A 17,936-nucleotide genomic window follows, 5' to 3' on the forward strand; every position below is an offset into this window, starting at 1 on the left:
TTGCACGGAATATAAAAACTGACTGTAAAAGCTTCTTTCGATATGTAATAGGAATAGATTAGTGAAGACAAATGTAGGTCCCTCATAGTCAGAGACGGGTGAATTCATAATGAGAAACAAGGAAATGGCAGAACAGTTAAACGAGTACTTTGGTTCTGTCTTCACTAAGGAAGATATAGTGGGAGGGAGGAACTGAAGGGAATCCACATTAGTCAGGAAATGCTGTTAGGTAAACTGTTGGGACTGAAGGCATATAAATCCCCTGGGCTTGGTGGTCTGCATCCCAGAGTACTCAAGGAGGTGGCCCGAGAAATCGTGGATGCATTTATGATCATTTTCCAATGTTCTCTCGACTCTAGATCAGTTCTTGTGGACTGGAGGGTAGCTAATGTAACTCCACTTTTTACGAAAGGAGGGAAAGAGAAATATGGGAATTCTAGACCAGTTAGCCTTACATCGGAAGTGGGGAAGATGCTTGAGTCGATTATTAAAGATGTTATAGCAGCGCATTTGGAAAGCAGTGACAGGATCATTCAATCAGCATGGATTTATGAAGAGGAAATCTTGCTTGACTAATCTTCTGGAATTTTTTGAGGATGGGAATTAAATGTGACATCTCCAGGTTTGTGGGTGACACAAAGTTGGGTGGTAGTGTGAGCTGCGAGGAGGATGCTATGAGGCTGCAGGGTGACTTGGATAGGTTGGGTGAGTGGGCAGATGCATGGCAGATGCAGTATAATGTGGATAAATGTGAGGTTATCTACTTTGATGGCAAGAACAGGAAGGCAGATTATTATCTGAATGGTGTCAGATTAGGAAAAGGGGAGGTGCAATGAGACCTGGGTGTGCTTGTACATCAGTCACTGAAAGTAAGCATACAAGTACAGCGGGCAGTGAAGGAAGCTAATGGCATGTTGGCCTTCATTGCGAGAGGATTTGAGTTTAGGAGCAAGGAGGTCCTATTGCAGTTGTACAGGGCCCTGGTGAGACCACACCTGGGGTATTGTGTCCAGTTTTGGTCTCTTAATTTGAGGAAGGACATTATTGCTGTTGAAGGAGTGCAGCGTAGGATCACCAGGTTAATTCCCGGGATGGCGGGACTGACATATGATGAAAGAATGGGTCGACTGGGCTTGTATTCACTAGAATTTAGAAGGATGAGAGAAGATCTTATAGAAACATATAAAATTCTTAAAGGATTGGACAGGCTAGATGCAGGAAACATTTTCCTGATGTTGGGGAAATACAGAACCAGGGGTCACAGGTTAAGAATAAGGGGAAAGCCATTTAGGACTGAGATGAGGAAAAACTTTTTCACCCAGAGAGTTGTGAATCTGTGGAATTATCTGCCACAGAAAGCAGTGGAGGCCAATTCGCTGGATGTTTTCAAGAGAGAGTTAGATTTAGTTCTTGGCGCTAAAGGAATCAAGGGGTACTGATTTTAGATGATCAGCCATGCTCATATTGAATGGGTTCAAAGGGCCTCTATGTTTTCTATGTATGCAGATTGCAGGACATCTAGAATGTCCGGAAGACTGGTGCAAATGTAGGCTACTACCAGTCTTTCAAAACACTTCTTTTGCTTGATGTTAGAGTGACCGGGCAATGGTCAATGAGATAGGTCACTTTCTTTTTCTTTAGAACTGGAAAGATAAAGGTTTTTTTGAAGCCGATGGAGACTGTTGAAGTGAGAGGTTGAAGATGTCATTGAATTCTGTTGAGATTAAGAGGTTAACTGAAAACTAAGTGAAGGGGTTACATTCTGGAAAATATTTCAAAAGTAGAGATTTGTCATAGGAAAGAAGCCATGATGCTGATAAAATAGTGCAGAGGAGATTTATGTCAGATCTTGAAGAACTGAGTTGTAGGGAAAGGGTGAGCAGGCTAGCACTTTTCAATGGAGCATACGAAACTGAGGGGTGATCTTATAGAGGTGTATAGTATTATGAGAGGAAAGATAGGTTGAATGCAAAGATTCTTTTTCCTAGGGTTGGGGAATCAAGAACTAGAGGACATAGGTTTAAAGTGAGAAAGGAAGAATTTAATAGGAACCAGAGGGTCAACATTTTCACACAGAGAGTGAACGAGCTACCAGAGGAAATATTGAGGCAGGTACAATAAAAAACATTTAAGACGCATTATGTTTCCAGCATCTGAAGAAACTTCAGATGCTGGAAAATCGAAGGTAGATAAAAATACTGGAGAATCTCAGTGGGTGAGGCAGCATCTATGGCAGCATCTGTCTGAAGAAGGGTCTTGACCCGAAACGTTGCCTATTTCCTTCGCTCCATAGATGCTGCCTCACCTGCTGCGTTTCTCCAGCATTTCTGTCTACCTTTAAGATGCATTAGATAGGTAAGGTACATGGACAGGGAAGATTTGGAAGGATATGGGCCAGGCCTGAGAAAATGGGACTAACTTGGGGCATCTTGGTCAGTAGGGGCCGAAAGCGCCAATTTTTGTGCTGAATAAATCTTTGGCATAAGCGAGATCCCAACCAAAATATTAGTTGGTCTTTTGTTCTGTTCCATATACATCTGCTTTATTTTCCTCATATTATAATTGCATGGCAAGATTTATTCACATGAGGTTCATATTTTCCCATTGTGAGGGTTGCATATAATCCATTCAGTTCTGCCTTGGTCAATGGCATCAGACTCTGTGCCTGCTCCATACTTTTAATATACATAATTAACTCTGCTCCCTGCACACTTTCTTTCTCTATTCCCTTTAGGGGCTGTAATTTTTCAGTCACCTCAATCTGGATGGAGATCAGTCAGACCACTGGTGCCTCAGAGACATTATTAACAATAAATGGAAATATCAGCACCTCAACGAAAAACTATGCCAACCGTTGCATTTACTGAAAACCAGTCTGATAGAAAACAGATGCACCTAAGTGTGGAGGAAATGAATCCTGAAAAGTTTATTGCTTGGAGAAACAAAAAGAGTTACAGTCAGTCTATACACCAAGTTTTATAATGTCTTTTGAAACTCAAGAAATATTCAGCCAGTCAAACAGTATCTGTGGGGAGACCATACCAGATTTAACAATTAAAGTCCAATGTATTTTATAAGAGCTGGAAGAAGTTAGAGAAAAACAGTTTTTAAAATGCAGAAAAAAAGGGGGAGATGAGAACTGAAGGAAAAGTCTGTGAGACAGCAGAAGGCAGGAAGGGTTAAAGTGGGTAGTTGCACCAAATCTCTTCCAGTGTCAACAATTGTTTGTGATTCTAATAAACAATGACCAATACATGTAAACTAACAAAAGGAGAATGATAATACAAAGTTAACGAAAGTATGCTGGAAATCTGAAATAGAGTTGTTAGATTGGGAGATATTTGATGTTCTAGGTGGAAGATGAGGTGACCTTCGTTGAGCTTAAGGTAACTTTTATTAGAAACTAGACCAAGTGGGACCCATTGGGTTCCTGTCACACAGGAGGGCTGGTCCCAAAACGCAATATTCCACCACTCACCCATAGCCCCCAACTGCGCAGGTGTGACTGACGGGTTCCCGTTGTGACGCATATCATGGCAACCCTCCCCCAACTGCGCTTTGCCATCCCTCTTCCTACCCCTATCCTCCTCCATTCCCCCTCATCCCCCAGCACTCCCTCCCCCACCTCTTGAACCTCCCTCTTCTTTCCCCTCTCCTCCTCCTGCCCCCCACTCCCTCCCTCACCTCTCCCTCCCTCTCCTTTCCTCTACCTTCAGTCACTCCCTCCCTCCCTCGCTCCATAACCCCACTCCCCTCCCTATCCCCCTCCTCTCCCTCTATTTCCCTGCTCCCCATGCGGCTGACTGGTTCCCGTTGTGAAGCCAGAGATCTCCTTTGCGACGCGAGTCACGGCAACCCTCCCCAAGTGCGTCTCGCCATCCCTCTTCCTACCCCTATCCTCCTCCATTTCCCCTCATACTCAACACTTCTTCACCCTCCCTCTTCTTTCCTCGCTCCTCCTCCCTTCCCCTCCCCCTCTCCCTCCCTCACCTCTCCCTCCCTCTCCATTCCCCTACCCTCGCTCACTCCCTTCATTACCCCTCTCCCCTCCCTACCCCCTTGATATCATTGTGGGCTGTAACAATGCTGATGGGCAGCTTTTTTTTAAATATTATTTTTTTAATGTAAATGAGATCCCATTGTGATGTCATTGTGGGGTGGGACACTGCTGACGGGCAGTTTATATAAATAAGATCCCATGTCATAGCTGCTAACTGCCAGTGCAGATGGAAGAGATTTTTTCAAAGTGGGGTTTTGTAAAGTTAAAAATGTCAATAACTTGCAAAATATACCATTAATCTGAACAAAACTTGATACAACACACCACAGGACAATAGTGAGTAAGGTGGGGCAAAAATTGTAGCGCTATCGTGTACCTTTTTGGCATAATTCAGGACATCACAGACACATATACACACAGACAGACAGACATAGAAACAAACAAGATGAGAATTTTAGTAATATATACTAGACCAAGTGGGACCCGTTTGGTCTAGTATAGAGGGCTGGTCCCCCAATGCAATATTCCACCATTCACCCATAGCCCCCAACTGTGCTGACATGGCAATAATTTGTAAAAAATAAAATACATCCCTCTTCCGTCCTTCATTATCCTCCCTCTCCCTATCCTCCATCAACCCTCCTCTGCTTCCTCCCCTGACCCCCTCCCTCCCCTCCTCTCTTCCTCCTCCTCTCCTCCATTACGTTGTCATCCCTCTTCTTACCCCTATCCTTCTCCATTCCCCCTCATCCCCCAGCACTCCCTCCCCCACCTCTTCACCCTGAATCTTCTTTCCTCTCTCCTCCTCTCCCTCCCTCACCGCTCCCCCTCTCCTTCCCCCTACCCTCAGTCACTCCTTCCCACCATCCATAACTCTTTTACCTCCCTGCTCCCCCACTCCTCACCTCCCCCCTATCCCACCACCCCACAATGAAAATGTCCTTGCCCCGGGTGCCACTGCTCTCCCTCCCCGTGGGCGGGTCGCGGACGTGGCCTCTCACCGACCCCGGACCTCACACCTACCTGCTCAGGGTCTCGCTCCTCTCCCTCCCCGCGGTACCCTCCCCGTGGGCCCGGAGCAGCAGTAAATGGAAGGAAACTTACCCGTGCAGCTGTTGTGTCCCAAGGAAAAAAAGATTGTACAAATGGCCGCGCTGAAGATTCGTTTGGTTGTCCTTTGTGACGCCAGTCAAGGACATCAAGTGGAGGCGCTGTTGTAATTTGTTTAAGTTTTAAACGTGAACAACTTGTAAAATATGGAACCAATCCGAACAAAACTTATTTTTTGCAAATCACAGAACAATGGTGAGTAAGGTGGTGCAAACATTGTAGCGCTATGGTCTACCGTTTTTGCCCAAATATAGGTACAAAGGCACAAACAAAAAACGGGTAAATATAGAAACAAGATGAAAGTTTTAGTAATATAGAGATATAGATAGATATATAGGGTAGAGGAGGCAAATTGGGAAGATTATTTCATTCACTCCTTACAAACATTCAGCTTGTTAGGAAAATTGCAGGAGTTTCGGACTTTTACCAGGGATCTTGATTCTATTTAGCCCAGGAATGGGAATTGTTGGTACAGTGTAATACCAGATATTACTGGGACCATTTCACTTGAGAGAAAGTTCCCTTATTGTTCAATTTGCCATGTTACAGTTTTGATTTTTGGAATCAGCTGGTCTGCATCCAGTCCATTCAGGAGTCAAGATCAATTTTAGTAAACGCTTTCCACACAAGAAAAGGCAAACCAGGAAGACTTGGGTTCTAATTTTAAGAGCTGTAAATTTGCCAAACGTTGCCCCTGACCTTCATTCATGAGGAGGCAGAGGAAGAGAAAGCAGTGAGTTGTAAAGTCCACTGTCATGTGTTTCTGTAATCTGGAGGACACAGTTGTTCTTCCCACCAGCAACTAAGTAAAGGGGAAAGTAGAAAGAAAACAAAGGATTATTCAGTGGTTCTTAACGTCTCTCAATAGATTCCAGAGATAGAAGTTTACAAAAAAAAGATTTTGCCAGTTGCAATAAACTTACTGTTGAGTAAAAAATATGTTGAGTTCCTTCCCTTTTCCTATCAACCACATTGATTTGTTTTGGCAACGGCAATCATTCGCGGACCACAACAAATCAGGAAGATTCTCCTTTCTGTTCTTTAATTTCAGCTGACTATTTCAAACAATAATGATTAGAGTAGGTCAGGGATTTTGCAGAATCCTGCCAGCAATTCGGGAAAGGCTATTTCTCAAATCTCAAGTAACCAGTGGAGTTCCATAGGGATCTATGCTGGGACCTTGTTTGTGAATAATATAAATGTCTTGGATGTAAACATAGACCAGCCCGAATTGTCACCCATTCCTTCTCTCCAGAGGTGCTGCCTGTCCCGCTGAGCATTTTTGTGTCTATTATGTGCTCTATGTGGTACATTTAAGGAGCTTCAGAGGTAGAGGATTTAAGGAGAAAACTTCTGGGCTCGGGCTTCAGCAGATAAAGGCGGAGTTGTTCCTGCCAGGAGTACATTGGGAAAACTCTCCACTTGTATAGATGTACAGTTCCAAAATGTATAGGAAGCATGACACCATTCAAGACAAAGTAGCCCAAGCAATTGACCACCGACCTAAACACTCATTCGATTCACCATCGAAACATACTGGCTGCAATGAATATCAATAACAAAATGCACTGTTGTTACTCACCCAGGTTACTCCCAAACCCAGGGGTGCCAACATTGGGCGGGAGTTGAGAGTGGGGAATTGCGACGGAGTGTAGCGACCAAGGGGGGAAGGGGGTGTCCCCCCCCCCCTCCCACGGTAGGGAGCTTTTCCATTTTTCAGCTTGAAATTGTGCAATCTGGTGCATACTGTAGTGAGTCTTTTAACTTACACTTGAATCCAACATTTATGCATCAAATTGGATTAGGTATGAATAAGGTTAGGCTAAATTATATTCCCTATTACATTCCACAGTAGAGCCAGGCTCTGATCAACAGGTGCAGCACATGAATGACCTTAGTATATTCATGTATGGAAATCAGATTATAATTCATGCTGCTATGCATATATATAGAGAGAGAAACAAAAACTAGCAATGTTACAAAATTTTGAGATTTAAAAAATCAAGCCTGCAATTTATCCCATCAGATAAAGCATAAAAAGAAGTTTAATTTGACACCTAATTCACTTTCATATCTTCAGTATTAAAAAAAGTTATGGCCATTTTCATACTCGGAAATTAGCATCTTGTTCCCTATTGCTTTTCCATTGACTTAACTCAAAAGCTGTGATCAAGGACAGTCAAAAGCCCATAACTTTCTTAAAAATTAAGAGAACTGAATGAAATTTTCAGTCATTATAGATTGAAGCATTCTGAAACAAATATGAAACAATCTTACTTAGATGATGAAATTAAAACATATAATTAGTTAGTTACCTAATTGTAGCTAATTACAAAATTCAATTACTAGATCTAAACATCTATCCATTTCTTAAGAAAAGGTTAACATTTTTAAATAGCCTAAGTGTCCAAATAACATTCACACAAGAATTCACAATATAACATGATTTTTTAATCTCATTGTCATGAATTTTTAGGCCAAATGGAAGGAATTTAGTGTTTAATTCCCGTAAATTAATGGCCATTTTAATCACCTTGCGAGTGGGATTTTGTAGAACGCGATCGATTGGAACGTTGCATTTGCGGTGAATTTAAACCCCATATCGGCAGGAAAAATACTGCCGGTTCGTATGGGACCTAAATCACCTTTTCACAACATGAAATTTTGATTAAAGGCATCCTAAGAAGCACGTTTATATGTAAAAATGAACGGCTTACCTTCATTTGTCCCGTACGTGAGATCCGTCCCGTTGTCGGCGTTGATGGCTTTAGAAAACTATTTTTATTTTACTCCTGCTCTGAAATTATCCAGCGGTAATTTAAAAAAACGCGATAAAACGAATGGCGGAGCGATTTCTCTGCAGCAGCTAAACAGTCTGACAAAGATCGATTCCAACAGGCTGGAGAAAACGGCATTTTAAACCCGCCCCCCTCTCAAAGGCGCCAAAGTCGCACACACAGCCAGTGGCAGAACTGCAGCGCCGCTGAAGGTAAGTTTTGTAACATACCTACAAAAACATAGAAACACGGCAAGAGGAGTCTGACTTCCATTACTGTTCTGCACAAATATATCAATCAACCTTACCCTTTGACTATAGAAACAAGACGAAAATAATGCCACATATTCAACCGTATATGGTTCAATTAAAATTAGATATATATGTAAAACATATTTATGGAAACAGGCCCTTTGGGCCACTAAGTCCACACCGACCAACAATCTACCATACACCTGTTGTATCCTACACGCCAGGGGCAATTTACAGAAGCCAATTAACCTACAAACCTGCACTTCTTTCGGATGTGGGAGAAACTGGAATATCCAGAAAAAAACATGTGGTCATAAGGAGAATGTACAAATACTGTAGACTGCACCCATAGTCAGGATCCAATCTGGGTCGGTGGTGCTGCAAGGCATCAACTCTACCACTGCGCCACCGTGACACCGCATTAAATTATTTTTTTCTGTAATATATTATGGTGTCACGTCAATAAAGATGAACACATGATGCTGATTACTGCCCTTAGTTGGATAACACACATCTCCTCCAGTCATTGTGTTTTATGGCTGGTTTTCAACCTCTTCAGTCTGAAGGTCTCGACCTGAAACATCACCTATTCTTTCTCTCCAGAGATGCTGCCTGTCCTGCTGAGTTATTCCAATTTCTGCAGTTTAAACCACCATCTGCAGTTTCTTCCGACACTCTTTGTTCAGATTCAGATTCAGATTCAGATTCAAACTTTATTGTCATTGTGCAGTGTACAGTACAGAGACAACAAAATGCAGTTAGCAACTCCTAGAAGAGCGACATAGAATATGAGCAATAAATAAATATATTTACGTGTATACATTCTTGGTAGTGCAATTATTTTTTTCCTGGTGGAAGGAGTGTCCGGGGGCGGGGGGTGATTGACAATCACCGAGGTACAGTGTTGAGTAATGTAACAGCCGCAGGGAAGAAGCTGTTCCTGGACCTGCTGGTCCGGCAACGGAGAGACCTGTAGCGCCTCCCGGATGGTAGGAGGGTAAACAGTCTGTGGTTGGGGTGAGAGCAGTCCTTGACGATGTTGAGCGCCCTTCGCAGACTCAATGGAGAGGAGTGAGGAACCGGTGATGCGTTGGGCAATATTCACCACCCTCTGCAGTGCTTTCCGGTCGGAGACAGAGCAGTTGCTATACCATACTGTGATACAGTTGTTAAGGATGCTCTCGATGGTGCAGCGGTAGAAGTTCACCAGAATCTGAGGAGACAGATGGACCTTCTTTATTCTCCTCAGGAAGAAGAGACGCTGGTGATCCTTCTTGACCAGAGTTGAGGTATTGTGGGTCCAAGAGAGGTCATCGGAGATGTTGACCCCCAGGAACCTGAAGCTGGAAACAGTTTCCACCTCCGTCCCATTAATGTGGATGGGGGTGTGCGTGCCGCCCCTATACTTTCTGAAGTCTACAATGAGCTCCTTGGTCTTCTTGGAGTTAAGGGCCAGGTTGTTGTCAGCGCACCATGCTGCTAGGAGCTGGACCTCCTCCCTATAGGCCAAATCAACATTGTTGCTGATGAGTCCAATCACCGTTGTATCATCTGCATACTTGATGGTGTTAGTACCGGGTCCTATTCTCATAATATTATTCACCTCAACTGAGTCTTTTCTTCACCTCCGTTGCTGCAGAGAATACAATCCAAGTTATCAAATCTTTCTTCAAAGTGAAAAAAAAATTCCAGCCCTGCCAATATGTTCATAATTCGACCCTGAATCCTCTCCAGAGCAATTGCACCCTTTCTACAGTGTGTCATAGTTTTACAGTATGGAAACAGGCCCTTCATCCCAACTTGTCCATGCAGATCAAGATGTGTGCCAGTGTGTGTGTAAGGGTGTGTGTTAGGTTGTGTGTGAGAGTGTGTGTCAGTGAAGCGGCGACAACACCCGGAGTGAGCGGAGACTTGGCGATGTCCGGGGAGCATTTTCCTCTCTCTCCCCGGGAATGCGGGCCGGCCCAGGTGCTCTGTGTCCAGCTGGTGTCCGGGGAAGGTGAGGGTCAGTGATCCGGGGGTCGGGCATCGGAGCGGAGCCTTAGCCCGAGATTCATCCCCGCGGCTCTGGAGGCGGCAACTACGCCCCCACTCACCCTGTCCGCTCCTGGCTCCGGGCCGGGGTTAAAACTCCATGCGGTGTGGACAGAGCGGCCGTCGTACACAGAGCCGCCAGAGGTGAGGGTGGGAGGTGTGAGCGGTGCCTCGGGGTGGGGGGCGGTGCTGGGACCACCGCCGTGTCTCACCTATCATACCAACTGCACGGGATTGTGAATGCGGGTGAGGCAGCATCCATAGAGCGGTAGATAAAAATGCTGGAGAAATGCTTGAATGTGAAGAAGGGTCAAACGTAGACATAGATGCTGCCTCACCCGCTGAGTTTCTCCAGCATTTTTGTCTGCCAACAGAAAACTATTCTCATTGGTGAGTGTGGAGGAGTGTGACTTCATTTATTTATTTATATATTTTTTGAGATTTTTTTTTTTGAGCGTGAGAACTTCTTTCATCAACGTGAGAGCGTGAGAATTTCGTCAAATGCGTGAGTCTCACGCTCAATGCGTGAGAGTTGGCAAACCTACAATCTCTGTCTCCAAGTGTTATAGTATTGAATTTGGTTTTGGTCAAGATGCCATTAAGCTGGAAAGAGTGCAGAAAGGATTTGCCTGGATGCTGCCAGGACTCGAGGGCCTGAGTATTAGTGAAAGGTTAGCCAAGCAGGAACTTTATTCCTTGAAGCATGTGAGTCTGAGGGGTGATCTTATAGAGGTGTATAAAATCATGAGGGGCATAGAAAGAGTGAATGTACATAGCCTTTCCCCCCCCCCCCCCCAGAGATGAGGAGTCAAGAACTAGAGAACAAGATTTAATGTGAGAGGGGATAGATTTAAAAGGTACCCGAGGAGCAACGTTTTCACACAGAGGATGGTGAGCATGAGGACAAGCAGCCAGAGAAAGTGGTTGAGGCAGTAGAATTGCCACATGTAAAAGGGCCATTCTTTGGAAAGTGAGCCAACATGTCACACACGTGACCAGACGGCATCACATAAAGTAATACATTAAAAAATTCTTAAACATAGAAAATAGGTGCAGGAGGAGGCCATTCGGCCCTTCGAGCCAGCACCGCCATTCATTGTAATCATGTCTGATCGTCCCTATCAATAACCCGTGCCTGCCTTCTCCCCATATCCCGTGGCTTCACTAGCCCCTAGAGCTCTATCTAACTCTCTCTTAAATCCATCCATTGACTTGGCCTCCAATGCCCTCTGTGGCAGGGAATTCCATAAATTCACAACTCTCTGGGTGAAAACGTTTTTTCTCACCTCAGTCTTAAATTACCTCCCCTTTATTCTAAGACTGTGGCCCCTGGTTCTGGACTCACCCCACATTGGGAAAATTTTTCCTGCATCTAGCTTGTCCAGTCCTTTTATAATTGTATATGTTTCTATAAGATATCCCCTCATCCTTCTAAACTCCAGTGAATACAAGCCTAGTCTTTTCAATCTTTCCTCATATGACAGTCCCGCCATCCCAGGGATCAATCTTGTGAACCTACGTTGCACTGCCTCAATCTTGTAAGAGATTAATCTTATTCATTATTATTTTCCTACCTACATAACTATAATGCATGTCTGCAAAAGATATGAACATTCTAGATTTTTAAAATTCAGTTTGTAAGATAAAACTGAGTTATGAAAAAAATGCTTCCGTCACACACGTATCCAGTTATATTTGACCTCTGACCCTAAACAAATATTGTCCGCATAACAAATATTTCACTTGATAAACTTCGAAAACAATATGAATCATATATACAGTACAAAACAATATACCTGTAATGCTTTCAGAATCAGAAGAGATGTATTCCACAATTTTTCATATTTTTGGTCACACACATGACTAAGATTGGGCCAAAAGTGATTTGGCAGGTAAATAAATATGAAACGTTTGGAGGGATATGGGCCAAACATGGGCAAAGAAAACTAGTGTAGATCTTTGTTGGGGTGGACGAGTTTGACCTAAGGCCCTTTGTTCCGTGCTGTATGATCCTGACTCAATGAATGTATTTCCTTTCTACAAAGGAGGCTTACTGTTCAAGTGGTTTGCTGTTTTTGTTCTGTGGAGCATAGCAGAAATGCAGTAATTTGTAAAAAAAAAAGTTTGAGTCACCTAAATGTTTCATATTACTTATTTACTACAATGGACTCAATTATGGGTACTTTGGAAAGTCACCAAGTAGCTGCACAAAACAGCCATTGTGCAAAAGTATCTTCTTTGAACATATCTTCTCTAATGGATAGATAGAGTTTAGGGTCTGGACCCGAAGCGGCTTTCCATTTCCCTCCACGGATTCTGCCTGACCCGCTGAGTTCTTCCAAGAGTCTGGTTTTGGCATAATGCATCAAAGGCAATATTGACCTAACACAGACAAATGGGATAGATGGGCAAAAAGACAGGCATGGATGTTGGACCAAAAAATGGCCTGAAGGGTGTAGTTCAGTGCTGTTTGACTAACTTTCTATGGAGGACAGTGTGCTTCAAAACATGATGGTAGATGAGATTGTATTGCAGGTTTACTTTTGGAATATACCTAATCGCCCTTGGTAAGGCCTGGGAAGTGCCCATTCAGGAGGTCCATGATGTACCGTGTCAAACTTCTTCATGGAGTATAAAATGTCTAAGAAAAAATGTATTTTGTCAGGAAAACTTACTTCAGATACGGAATAAAGTATCAGTTCATTTTCTTTTAACGTTAAAATATTAGGTGAATCAAAGCCTTAAGCTGTCTTTCCGGCAAGATACAGGGAGACTGTTTGATTGCTTACTGGAATTGACAGCGCACTATATTTCCAAGGCCTAATCCAGGTTTTGTGCTGTATACCTGCCAGAATTGAAAGGGCTTAGTATCAAAAAACACTGGAAATTTTAAACGCAGTTCAGAGAAGGATTCTTCTTTAGCATGACTGGGAAAAACAAATATAGAAAATTGAAGGTTAATTCAAGTTGCATGTTTGCATTTGACAGCCTGTGGACGAGCAGTCTTGCGAGGTAGATTGCGGAGAAGGTAAAAACAACTGGTATAGAATGGAAAATCTGTGGAAATAAATACAGGGTGTTTGAAATATGTCAGATGCTCAACAAAGGAAGCATAATACATTTCTGCGAGTAAGTTGTGTGAGTCATAGTTGTTCAATCATGCCGCATGGAAATAGGCCCTTCAGCCCGACTTGCCATGGCCACCAAGATGCCCCATCTTCACTAGTCCCACCTGCCTGTATTTGCCCATATCTCTCTAAACCTTTCCTCTTCATGTACCTATCCAAATGATTTTAAATGTTGTTATAGTATAGACTGATTTATGGTGGGTCCGAGATGGGACTTAGCTACGGGCGATCTTATTCAAACAGATCAGAGGGAGCTTGGCTGGTTAGATATTGAGGGAGTGGGAGGAATATGGGGTTGTCCATTTAAGGTGCAGATAATGAATTTATTTTGTCAGAGAGTAGTGAATCTTTGGAATTATCTCTGGAGGAGAGCTTTGGAAAGTGAAGCACAGAATATATTTAAGGCTTAGAGATTTTTTTAAATTCTGGTAATTTCAAATTAAGACTAAGAACAATACAGCACAGGGACATTTTCTTCAGCCAACAATGGCTATGCCAACTGTGATGCCTATTCCCCTGTGCATACACATGCTCCTTATCCCTCCAGTCCCTGTATATCATTGTGCCTGTGTAAAAGTACTTTTAAATGTATGTATGTGTGTCTTGTATTTGTTTCCAACTACCAGCCCTGGGAGCACGTTCCAGGCATGTACCAATGTTTAGTTTAGAGATACAGTGTGGAAACGGATCCTTTGGCCCACAAAGTCCGCGCTGACCAGCGATCACCCTGTACACTAACACTGTACCTACACACTAGGAACAATTTACAATTTTACCCAATTTTACCCAAAAACTACAAATGTGTACGTTTTTGGACTATGGAAGGAAACCGGAGCACCCGGAGAAAGCCTTTGCGGTAACGGGGAGAATGTACAAACTCTGCACAGACAGCATTGTAGTCAGGATCTAACCCGGTGCTGTAAGGCAGCAACTCTACCACCATGCTGCCCTTTAAACTGAATTTTTATTAAACTTGCCTGTACATCTCCTTTAAACTTTCTCCCTCTGACCTTTTCTGCTCGAGTATTTGACATTTCCGCACTGGGATAAATGCTCTGACTGTCTACTCTATCTACGTTTCTCATAATTTTACAAAAATTATATTAGGTCTCCCCTCAGGTTATAGGCAACAAAAAGGAAAGTAGTACTGATGCCAAGTACACATAGCAGAGCAGGTTCTAGGGACTACACATACTTCCGCGCATACATTTGCTGTTCTTTCATGATAGTAGTTGACCACCATCCTTTCTTTTCATGACTTCCCGCCAAAGGCAACTCCATTCAGAGCAATGACTTCAAGAAATCGTGCTTGACATGCACTTTAGTAACCTGAAATGACTAATTTGAAATTGAAGCCATTTTGGAATGATAACTTTGGGCATAAATCTACTTGTGTCTTTTGTATTGTTCCATCAAAAGTAAATAAATAATGCATGAAATTAGGGGTGAGTTCATTGTGCAAATGTAATTGCTTTGAGGCATTCCAGTGAAAAAAGTCACAGCGGTGTTCTGTTGCACAGTTGCTCATTTTCATCCTATGACAAAGACATGTCAACGTAAACTAAGGTCACGATGGTAAGAACCTGTAAGAAATATCGGGTGGGATTCTCTCTGTAATGACCATTTTTTCCAGCCACATTCAGAAGCTGACAACCTGCCCCTTTCTCTATCCAATATTCCTCAGTGTACCCATATCAAAACTCTCCCCTGGGTTAACATTTATCCAGATTAAAGTTTAAAACAAAAGACTTGCACACCCCCTTTCAAGAAGTTTCGAAGTGTTTTAAAGCCTGTTCGTAAGCTTCCATAATTAGCAATGTGGTAAATAACCAGGTAATCAATTTTGTAGCAAAAAAATGATTTAAGGGTAAATATTGAACCAAGATTTGAATGAAAAAAACAACCTGCTGGAGGAACTCAGCGGGTCGGCAGCACATGTGGAAGGAAATAAACAGACACGTTTCAGGTTGGGACCCTTCTTCAGACCGGAAATGTTATCTGTCGATTTATTTTTCTCCACAGGTGCAGCCTAACCCACTGCGTTCCTCTGGCACTTTCGGTTTTTTTTTTCATCAACATTCTAGCATCTGCAGTCTTTTGTGTCACGCATTAACTGACTACTACTTCATATCTGTGCATAGTGATCTTATTGTATTCACGTGAGAGCAGACGAGTCAGTGGTTAAACCTTTCATTTCGGCATCCATGACAAAACAGGGTCCCTTGATAATGCCTAAGACTGACAATACAGATTTTGTGCTCAAATCTCTAAACTTGACACTTGATACAGGAATAAAGTGACTCAAAGGTCATTTAATTTAAGACGTGTTTCATTTAAGAGGCATTTAAGACGTGGTTAGAAATGAGAGATAATCATAATATCATAATCATAATAATACTTTATTAGCCAGGTATGTTTTGCAACATACGAGGAATTTCATTTGCCATACAGTCATACCAATAAAACGCAAACACAAAATACATTTTAACATAAACATCCACCACAGTGACTCCTCCACATTCCTCACTGTGATGGAAGGCGAAAAAAAGTTCAATCTCTTCCATTCCTTGTCCTCCGCAGTAGGGGGCCTTGAACCTTCCGTTGACGGGACAATCTTGGCTCCCGTAGCCAGCGGCGTTTGGGCCCTCCGCGTTGGGCCAATCAAGTTCCTGCATTGGGGGGGAATTTCAGCTCCACTGTGCCTGGCGATCTGACCCGGGGCTGGTCGAACCTTCTGCATCGTTGGAGCTCCCGACATCTACGGTCTCTACCCGAGACTGCAAGGTTCTCGATAGTGAAATCCGCAGGTCGCAGTTGGAGCGTCGATCCCAGGCAAGGAATCGGCTCTGATGGTAAGTCCACGTGCCCGAGGGGGGGGTTCATAGTCAGTCCTGGGCAAGGCCTCCAGCACCAAGATGTGAGGCCGCAGAGCGACCGGAGACATGATCCGGAAAACAATCGCATCTCTGGCAAGGGAAGATATTGAAAAAAAGTTTCCCCCGACCCCCGACCCGTAAAACAAACCAGAGAATATTAAAACAAACTTTTAAAACACACTAAAAATAAGTTTTATGTGGGGGGAGGGTATCGGGGGAAACCTTTTATCAAGCTCTTACTTTCTCGGAGATGTGATCAATTTTCGGATCACATTCTCCGGGCTCTGCAGCCTACCATCGATGGAGCTGGAGGCCTCCTCACACTGTCATGAACCCCACTGCGGGGCGCGGACTTAACATCCGAGCTGATCCCTTGCTTGGGATCGCTCCCACGGCGGAATCACCATCAAGTGCTCGCAGGTGAGGCGAATTGGGAGTTCCAACGTCGCGGAAGGTTCGACCAGCCCCGAGGCGAGGTTCAATCACCCGGCACGGGGGAGCTGACATCCCCCCGATGCGGGAGCTTGATCGCCTCAATGCGGAGGGCCCAAACGCCGCCAGCTACGGGAGTCAGGATCATCCCGTCAGCGGGGGCTCGAGGCAGTCGACCGAGGAAGAACAAAAGGAAGAGACTTGAACTTTATTTTGCCTTCCATCATAGTGAGGAATGTGTAGGAGTCTCTGTGGTGGATGTTCATGTTAAAATGTGTTTTTTTGATTGATCTGTTGCTTTTAATTGTATGACAGACCTGGCCAATGAAATTCCTCGTATGTTGCTAAACATACTTGGCAAATAAAGTGTGATGCTGATTCTGATTCTGATTCTGAAAAAAGACAAAAAGACAGACAGACTCTAGGTGAGGCTACCATTGTCAGCGCCATCTGGTGGTAGACCTTGGTCAAGTGACCTGGAAAGAACAGTATCAGAGGAGCAAAGGGATTTGCTACACCTTGGATTCTATTACCCTGGAAGAAACTGAAACAATGTTTCTGGGTGGCACTGTGGCAGTTGGTGGAACTACTGCTTCACCATGCCAGCGACGAGTTCAATCCTGACCTACGGTGCTATCTGTGTGGAGTTTGCACATTTTTAGGGCGGCATGGTGGCGGTGTGATTGTTACTGCCTTCACAACGTCAGAGACCCAGGTTCGATCCTCACCATGTGTGCTGTTTGTACGTTCTTCCAGTGACCTGCATGGGTTTTCTCCGGTTTCCTCCCACACTCCAAAAGACGTACAGGTTTGTAGGTTAATTACCTTGATATAATTGTAAATTGTCCCCCGTGTGTGTAGGATAGTGTAAGTGTGCAGGGATCGCTGGTCGGCACAGACACGGTGGGCCGAAGGGCCTGTTTCCGCCCTGTCTCTCTAAACTAAACTAAAATTTTCCCTGGGACCATGTCGGTTTCCTCCTCAAACATCAGAAAAATGTATCGATCATTTTGGTAATTGGGCGCAGTAAATTATCCCTCGATTTTGGATGAATGGTAGAGAGTTTGAGGACCACTTCATTGAGTAGCCATGTAAATGTAGTGCAAATAGAATGGGTTAGAATGGAAAGAGTGTGAAAATATGCTTTTGAAGTTGGTGCAGGCTGGATGAACTGCAGGAACTTTATTCCATGCTGTAGTTCTGCATGACTGTTACAAACAGTCTGAAGGTGGATCAGTGATGCCTTAAACTCTGGTGAAATAGCTCGAGGATCTTGTCAAGGATGTTGCCAGGTCTTGAGGGTCTGAGCAATAGGGAAATGTTGAGCA

The 17,936-nt window shown here is 43.6% G+C and overlaps 1 protein-coding gene across 2 annotated transcripts in view; it reads left to right on the forward strand.

Moving 5' to 3' along the window:
- Positions 1-17,936, forward strand: part of vta1 (vesicle trafficking 1) — a 170,184-nt gene that overhangs the window by 149,695 nt on the left and 2,553 nt on the right. The gene's annotated exons all lie outside the window — the stretch shown is intronic.

Source organism: Amblyraja radiata, chromosome 8 (assembly GCF_010909765.2).
Source record: "Amblyraja radiata isolate CabotCenter1 chromosome 8, sAmbRad1.1.pri, whole genome shotgun sequence".
Lineage (NCBI taxonomy): Eukaryota > Metazoa > Chordata > Chondrichthyes > Rajiformes > Rajidae > Amblyraja > Amblyraja radiata.